The sequence below is a fragment of the Myripristis murdjan genome, chromosome 15 (assembly GCF_902150065.1).
Source record: "Myripristis murdjan chromosome 15, fMyrMur1.1, whole genome shotgun sequence".
Lineage (NCBI taxonomy): Eukaryota > Metazoa > Chordata > Actinopteri > Holocentriformes > Holocentridae > Myripristis > Myripristis murdjan.
The window spans coordinates 26,659,836-26,666,769 of NC_043994.1; the positions used below are offsets into that span (position 1 = coordinate 26,659,836).

Sequence of the window (6,934 nt, forward strand, 5' to 3'; positions counted from 1 at the left end):
AGTGCATCACCTCCACCACTGTAACTGTACCATGCAGCAGATGAAACACTGAACTCCAACATTTGCAATTATTTATCATGTATTTCTAAACATCAGAGTGTGATATGAATAAAACAAATGCAACCAAATGTTACTGGCAGTGCTATTTATCATGATGCCTTCAAATTTAAGCTCATTCTGCAGTTTAGAGAGAGTTTAGAAATCATAACTAAGACTTGCAACAACATTTACAACAACATTTCTCTGCAGTTGCAGGGCAATTTCATGCTGTAACAGACTGCAGATGTTGAGAAAATGCACGACACACATGCAAATGATGTTATAAGCATTTATCCAAGTGCATTTTTTCAAAACTCCTCATGCAGTTAGCACAACAGTACTCTACGTGGACCAAACTGCGAGTGATTTTTCATTGCTTCAATACAAAATGCATTCTGTGACCACAGTTTTCAAAATTAGTGAATTAATTTCTCAACTGAGTAAACTGTATGTATCTCCACCCCATTTTGCAAATGCATGAAATGTGTACAAACTTGTTTTAAAACTGTTAATAATTAAAGTTCAAAACCTGATGCACAAAATTCAAGTGGATGGTAAATTAAATAATGAATGATAATAATAATTGTTTAAGAATAAAATGGTAACAACAGCTGTTCATGCACATTCAGCCTCTCCACTTTATTTCCTGCAGCACATGAAGGCCCCAGCAGAACCTGATCTCACTCACCAACAGGTAACTGGTGTAACAGGAGACAGGAAACCACTGAGTGTTGCTGGTTTCAGGTTGTCCAGTGTGTTGGCTCTGCAGTTCGCTCTGACTCCTCACCACAGCAGCAACTTGCCATGTCACCGTCCTGATTGGGATTAGACTCAGGTGTTTGGTGTCTGCCCGTCCACCGGTGCCTTGCATACAAATAGAGGCAGATCAATAATGACACAGTGAAGGTGACATAGGCAGGACAAGTTAAACATACCGCAGTGCTGCATGTGAAGCACATGTGCGTGTATGTGTGTGTGTCTTTGTCCCTTCTTTGTGGATATGTGTGCCTGTTTCTGTGTCCTCCAGAACGGGTGGCACCATCGAGCTAAAACTAGGACACAAATTTAATGACACTACTTCTTTTGTGCTTCTGTGGAGGAAAATTATTTGACAATTTTTCAATATTTAAGTCATCCTTTTACCAAGTGGTTATCCCTTGGGAGACACTTGCACTGTATATGGAAGCGCACAACTTTTTTTTTTGTTTTTTAAGATTTTTTTTTGTCTGTTTTATTTGATAGCGATAGATGAGAGAGACAGACGGATGGATGACATGCAGCGAAGAGCCCAGGCCAGGTTCAAACCCAGGTCACTGCCGTGGTATTGACGAGCCTTGACACGTGATGTCCTCTACCAGGTGAGCCATTTTCTGTGTGTGTACTTTCATAGTTGCTGCCAATCAGAAATGAACAAAGTACACTTGACCTGATTTTCTGCAACCTCTTTGCAACAACCTTTTGCAAGAAGGAACACTGATTGCCTCTCTTGAATAAATCAATGGAGATGAGAAAGTGTGTACGGGAACTGATGTTTTTTCTTTGGAGAGAGCTATTACCCAAAGAGTCCAGTAGAGGGCGGAGCCTGTGTGACAAAGAATTGCTCCCTCGTCCAGATTAGATTAGAAGACCCAACTGGTTTCCTCAAAGCATATTCAACCTACAACAGTGACAAGTGTCAAACAGACCAGAATCAGAATCTTTCTCCAGAACCTTCAAGCCCTCTAAAATTATTTTTACATCCAGAAAAATGTCCTGAAAAACAGCCCATTTAGAGTTGCACTCATGTGATGCAAAAACACCTGCACAAGGATTCATTCCCCACATCCTGACTGTAATCAGGGGAAATGCCATCACAGTTTGAGGTTTTATTACAACTGGGTGGTTAATTTACCCAGAGTGGTTCCACTGATGTGGAACACACACATTGAACATAATTATAGCCGTATAATTGCGAGAATGTACTCAATAAAGTGCAGATCTCTGCAAAGGGCACTGGTGCAAGTTAAAGCCCTGTTTGTACGAAGTCACACCCCTTTTCAGCAGCATTGGTTGCCAGGGTCGCCCAGGGTCTCTTCATGTTACATGGATGTGTTTGGAAAATAAGCCCAACCCACTACCACGCCTGCCTGAGACTAAGTGGCACAAAAAGTCAATACAGTGTTTCTAAATTTAAACTGAGAATTAAAGTTAAAGTTAAAGTGGGGTAGACAGGTCAACAGGCTTATTGTAACTCAAAATCTGGCTGGCGTTGTCCTGTGAGAAGCAGAAAAAGATTTGTCATCGTGTTGTTCCCCCACTCTTTATCATAAAGCTTGGCTTTCTACATTTCCTCTATGGTTTATGATGGGTTTTTTTTGTTTTTTTTTGTTCTCCCCGTGTGAATTTTCTCCCCATCCCGATGATTCACGTGTTATCGGTTGTTGTGTGGCTTGGGATTTTCACCGAGTTATTTTGGGTTCTTCTTTAATCCACAGCTCTCATATTCTCTGCAGGACTTGAAAACAACCGACTGTTCAGCTGAGCTACGCGTCTCTAGGAATCTCATTCATTTTGTATTAAGTCCTGCCTCCGGGGCTCTGCTCAGTTTTTAACCCACAACCTTTTGAACATGAGGCAAACCTATTTCTGCCCTAACACCATCCTTCACACTTCCAAAAGTCCCTTTTTATTGTGCTGAAACCATGAGTAACGTCAGGGATAAACTAAAAACGCTTTCAGGATGGATTCACACTAAAAACCTCTGGTAGTTAAGACCAAAAGGGAAGCTGTGGTGATTTGTGAAACTTAACATCAAAGAAAAAAAAAAACTTTATGGGTATAGGAGCGTCCATTGTTCACACAGCACTGTCCCTGAGTGACACGAGCAGGGCTCAGAAGAGATCTCAGTGTCATTTCTATCATCAACTTGTGTCGCTCTCAGCTAAGAAAATCACTCATTAGCTGCTCATTAACATGAATCGCCACCAGCTGAGTAAAATGGTGGTATGAAAGAAGAAAAAAATGTGTTCAAATGGTTTCAAAGCATAATAATTATGGAGAACAGAGTGAGTCAGTGCACAGACTAAACCACACTGTTAAGGCTGTTGCTTGGTCTTCACTGGGTAGCAAATTACTCAAAGGTCAATAATCTGAGACTAAAATTGCCAGGATAGATACTCTTTAAAATCTATCAAGCGATAACAGATGTAGTATTGTGTGATGTGAGATATCATCATGCAGCCTTACTGACTGACCGCCAAGGAAGGTACAGCCTCCGAGAAACCAGGACTTTACATCTCTCAGTCTTTTCACTTTGTCTTCACTAGCTAATCAGTTTCACCAGTTTTACCTTGCTCAATATATATTCGGGTAAAAACACTCAACTATGTCTTTTTTCCCCATTTCATTTGTGCATGATGTTCTTTCTTATCTCATCAGCCACAGTGTCCCCATACTCCAAGATGAAAATGTCCCCATTCACACTGCAAAACCCAGACTGATGATAGACAACAGTATGAATGTCTGAGAGGGATTATTCCTCTAACAGCTTTAACATTAGACATAAGGTTTTACGCAACGCCCGACCCAGATGGGAATAATCCTGACCTTTTTAATGACAAATGAGCCGTTATCACATGCACTTACATGATTAAATGATGCCCTGCATGACTTCAGCCGTGGCCATCTCTGTAACACATAGAGAGCTATTATAATGCACTAATTTAACAGCATTAAGCCTAAAGAGGTCAATTACTGGCATGCAGCTCTTATGGAACTCATGGAGCTATATAATATAAGGCTTAAGTGAGGCGAACAGAAGCATTAAATTTAAAAATGGGGGTAAAATGGTGCCTTAAGTTGAAAAAAAGTTTCAGCATTGAAGCCACAAATTCTTGCAGAATGAGGTAAGCATTTTAGCCACTTCACATTTCCATCTGCCTGTTTTTATTTTCAGTGAATGCACAAGCAAAACTGAGGACAAAATTAAAATGGTGTCTGGATGGATTGAAACTAAATATCCCTGAAAAAGTTGTTTAACTGACAAACACAAGGGACGTTTAAATAACTTGGGTAACTTTTCAATGGAGAAAAACATTCTTAATTAGTGCAAGTGGCAATAGTTAATGCAGCGATATCAGTGAGTTGTATAAGGCTGAGGAGGGATTAACCAGCTATATGCCTGATGCAAATGTGGATAAATCTGACCTTCTTTAATAAGTAATGAGCAGTTACATGATTAAATGATGCACTGTATGACTTCACCTATGACCACCTGTGAAACTTATACAAGGCAGTCGACTAATTTACCAGCATTAAGCCCAGAGAGGTCATTTCCTGGAATGGAGCTCATATATTAATTAGTGTTAGTTCTAATAGCAGAGTAGATGTGAGCAAAAACAAGTTGCACTTAGTGCTGATTGCAACAGAACAGTATTTGAGGGTAAAGGGAGGTGAAAAGGACGATTAAATGAGCTACACAGGCATGAGGCTGAAAGATTTCCTCCTGTTTTCCACCATCAGCTTCTGTTTTTCTTCGCATGAAAACTGCTCTCTTCATGTAATGGTAATTGCCAACAGCTGAACGCAACAGCGGCGTAGACAAGCTCATTTCAAACCCCACGAAGCCAAATTATTTTGAAGCTAATCTGCTGGGGTGGGTATCACTTTGCAGTTGCCATAGTGAACTCTCATGCTCACAATTGTGACATATATAATTGCTTAATTAATTCAATATTTTTATTATGACAACATGGTGACATTATGAAGCAGAGGGCTTTGTATCATTTCTACAAATCTTTGCCATCACCTAAAAAATAATCAAATAAATAAACAGACAGATAAATACAGCCCAGATGGAAATAGCCCTGACCTTCTTTAACGAGTAATTATCACATGCACTTAAATGATTAAATGATGGCCCGCATGGCTTCACCCGACTTTCATCTCTAAATCAGAGAGACAGCTATATGTGTCATCCAAGGGAAGTCACCACGCATTCCCTTTATATTAATTCAAAGATCATTTTTAATGCATGACTGTTTTACTACAGGACAGGGTTGGGGGTGGCATTAACAAACTGGCTAATTTCTGCTAATTGCTTTGCACTGATAGGGAAAGGACGCAGTGAAGCGCCATCGCTCCAAGGTCGTTCATCAGCCGGTGTGTCCATAGCAACATTTAGACCGCGATGTGATTGCTGGAGATGAAGTAAGAGGTTGCACCTTCTAGATCAGTTAAGAGTCCTGCTTCCCACCTTCCCCTGCTGCCCTGTGACGACTCTTGTCTCGTAAATCACCAGGCTTTAGAAATAATACAAGATGATTCTCTACCCAACCTCCAAATCGCTGATTGATGATTTAATCAGCGAGGAGCATGGCCCTTAACAAATTCATAACCTTGCATCGTTAGGCGTTGGCTTCTCTGCCAGCGCTGTACTCGAGGATCATTCATTTTCCCACAGTGCCATCCTCTTTCTGCATACAGGAGGCAACACAAAGCCAGACAAGTACGTTCTTTTTTTTTCCCCTTGATGCACATTTCCAGAGTCATCCTGCTTTGTGGCGGCCCACTGACCCAGATTTTTTATTCAAACAGGTGCAGTGGTAATGTGGGTGGCATTATAGCTATTTCCCAACCAGTTGCCTGCATCGGTGAATCCCTGCTGACACGCATTTGCCAGCTGCCTCCCCCACGAAACAGCACTCAAAGGGATTCCCAGTGTGCAGGGGCACTGCCAGGATGGCGCGCAGCCGAGATTCTTTTATTTTCTAAAGCGGAGACGGGTTGAATCACACACCGAACGGGGCAAATGAGGAGAACTCTTTGACGTTTGTTTTGTTTGAATAAATTGTCTGAAAGTGAGTGTTTGGGCAAGCAGAGGTGTACAAATGTGTTTATCTGACATTTCCTGTGGCACTCCTGAAATCAAAAGCCTCTTTTTTTTCAGATGTTATTCAAACTAGTATTAGGAGGGGATTAACGGTGAGATTTGTCCATCTCTCGAGCACAGCAAACTTTTCAAAGTACTCCGAGATGACCTGAAAACACAAAGTAAAAATCAAGACTAGGTTGTGCATTAATTCACAACTTTCATCCTGGTCTTCACAGACAGAAACACACTTTAATACGTTAGCATGAGGTATCTGAGTCAGCACCTCCTTTGAATTTTAATCCCAGCCGGCCTCCTTCTGGGAAAAGAGATGAATGGATGTTAGTGTGGATGCTTGTTCAGTGAAGCCTGTGAAACAGCCACAGGATTCTTCACACATGAAGTGCTGTAGCTTCATGCTATGGATTTTCCTTCTGTACCAGCCTCACACTCCCTGTAGGAGCAAGAGTGCCAAACTCAGTTTCACTATAGAAATTACAAGGACAATAAACTTCCTTATGTTCTTATGTCCTTAAGATTTTGTTGTATTGTTTTACTGGTCAGTTTCCACTCTGCATCTGTTTGTCATGTCATTCGCTTGCAACAACAGAATCAGAAGTCGTGTCCGTGAATTATACATTTATTGTTTTCAGTTTCATCTTGCAATTTCTACGTTGGCTTGTGAACAAGAAGACAACACAAAAAAAAGAGAGAGAGAAATCCAGTCCGTCTGCAGGGTCTGTGCTTTATGTGCTCTTTTGGACCTACAGTGACATGTAATGACAGCAAGCATTGCAAAATATTCTTGTGTCTTGAGCTGTCAGAGATCTGAGAGAGAGGCTACCCCTCAGAGAGGCAATGACAGCAACCCGAACAATTCATTATCTCAAATGCTTTTCAGAAACCAATTCAACAACCACAACAATTCCCCGTCTTATCCGCCTGAGGTTCAGCTTCTACTTTCTCTCACAGCTTCATGGCACTGTGAAAATGAGAAATGATCGACTGCGCGACCCCTGGGAATAGTGTGGTGATGGAGTGACAGAT

The 6,934-nt window shown here is 41.2% G+C and overlaps 1 long non-coding RNA gene across 1 annotated transcript; it reads left to right on the forward strand.

Annotated features, from left to right (window-relative positions):
- The first annotated feature begins 1,280 nt into the window (after nucleotides 1-1,280).
- Nucleotides 1,281-6,324, forward strand: LOC115372806 (uncharacterized). The gene is made up of 3 exons (XR_003929475.1): nucleotides 1,281-1,397; nucleotides 5,131-5,524; nucleotides 5,614-6,324. It is a non-coding gene; the product is annotated as an uncharacterized LOC115372806 (long non-coding RNA).
- The last annotated feature ends 610 nt before the right edge of the window (nucleotides 6,325-6,934 follow it).